The 1,382-nt window shown below is 38.1% G+C and overlaps 1 non-coding gene across 1 annotated transcript; it reads left to right on the forward strand.

Moving 5' to 3' along the window:
- The first annotated feature begins 422 nt into the window (after window positions 1–422).
- Window positions 423–525, forward strand: LOC111815272. The gene has a single exon (XR_002819994.1). It is a non-coding gene; the product is annotated as a U6 spliceosomal RNA (small nuclear RNA).
- Window positions 526–1,382: the final 857 nt, after the last annotated feature.

Genomic DNA, 1,382 nt, shown 5'->3' on the forward strand with positions numbered 1-1,382 from the left:
CTTGCTCAGAGCATGCTTGGGAAAGTCTAGAAAGTCTTACTGGATGCTCTTTATAGAGACTTTTCTTGGAGTTCTAGGAAAGTATCCCCATCCCTTTGTTCTGTCCTTGACAATATGTACACCTGCCTGGAGTCTAGAGCCTCATCAGACAATTCTGTCCATGATTAGTCTCTTATTGATTCTACAGACAGAAAGTGACACACTTAGCACTCTTTCTGGTCATGACCATGCTTGGGATGGCCCCACTCTAAACCAAAGTCTGTGGGTCTTTGCAGCCATCGCCCTTCTATGCACCTACCCTGCAACTCTAATTCATGTGACTGTCTTTCTAAATGGCAGACTTTCACTAAGCTCATTTACAATTAAAGTTAACCCTTAAGGGTGACACATTTAAAGTGAAAATATATTCTTCATTTGTGTGTTTGCTTTGGCAGCATGTATACTAAAATTAGAACGATACAGAAAAAATTAGCATGGCCCCTGCACAAGGATGACATGCAAATTCATGATGCATTCCATATGCTTCACTTTTAAAGTATCATAGTGCATAACTGAATCAAATTTCAAGCATTTAATTGCTATTTAATTTTTAATGAGTATGAAGAGACTTTCAAAATAAATTTGGATTTCAAAATCAATTCTTTAGAAGATTCTTGGCCAAATCAAAGTAAACATGTGCAAAGCTTGAAACCTGATCATCAATAATCTCTACAAATCAAGAAACTAGGGAGGTAAATATTATGATTGTTACATTGACTGATGAGAAAATGGAAATAGTCGAGGAAACAAAACATTCGTTTTCCATCCTCAGAACCTGTGAATAGTTACCTTCCACGTCCACAGACATCGGGCAGCTGTGATCAACATGGACATTGTGACATTACAGTATTATTGCAAGGTGGCAAGGGGAAGGTAGCTAACAGAGGCAAAGAGTTTTATAGTTGAAAGAGACACAGTAGGTTTGGAGTGAGGGAAGGAGATGCAAAGGTCTGGTGGTGCTGCTGGGAGTACACAGGATGGAGTACAGCTAGTGAGGCCATCAGGTGGCCTTGTGAGCTGAAGGAGGCATGGGAGGAGGACTTTCCCTGGAGCATCTAGGGAGAACACAGCTCACCTGACACTCAGCCTTCAGCCTACCAAACCCGTTCATTGTGATTTTCAGAACTGTAGGTGATCAAGTTTATGATAACTTGTCACAACAGTAGTAGGAAAAATAATTCAACTAGGCAATGTTGAGGTATTTGTCTTGCCTGAATACATAATATATATGAACATATACATATATGCACACTATAATTTTATTAGTATATTTATTGGTACATTATATCTGCATATTTATATGTATTTACTACAGTTTATTTTTTATTTTATTGGTATATTTT

The sequence above is a fragment of the Octodon degus genome, unplaced genomic scaffold (assembly GCF_000260255.1).
Source record: "Octodon degus isolate 3935 unplaced genomic scaffold, OctDeg1.0 scaffold00013, whole genome shotgun sequence".
Taxonomy (NCBI): Eukaryota; Metazoa; Chordata; class Mammalia; order Rodentia; family Octodontidae; genus Octodon; species Octodon degus.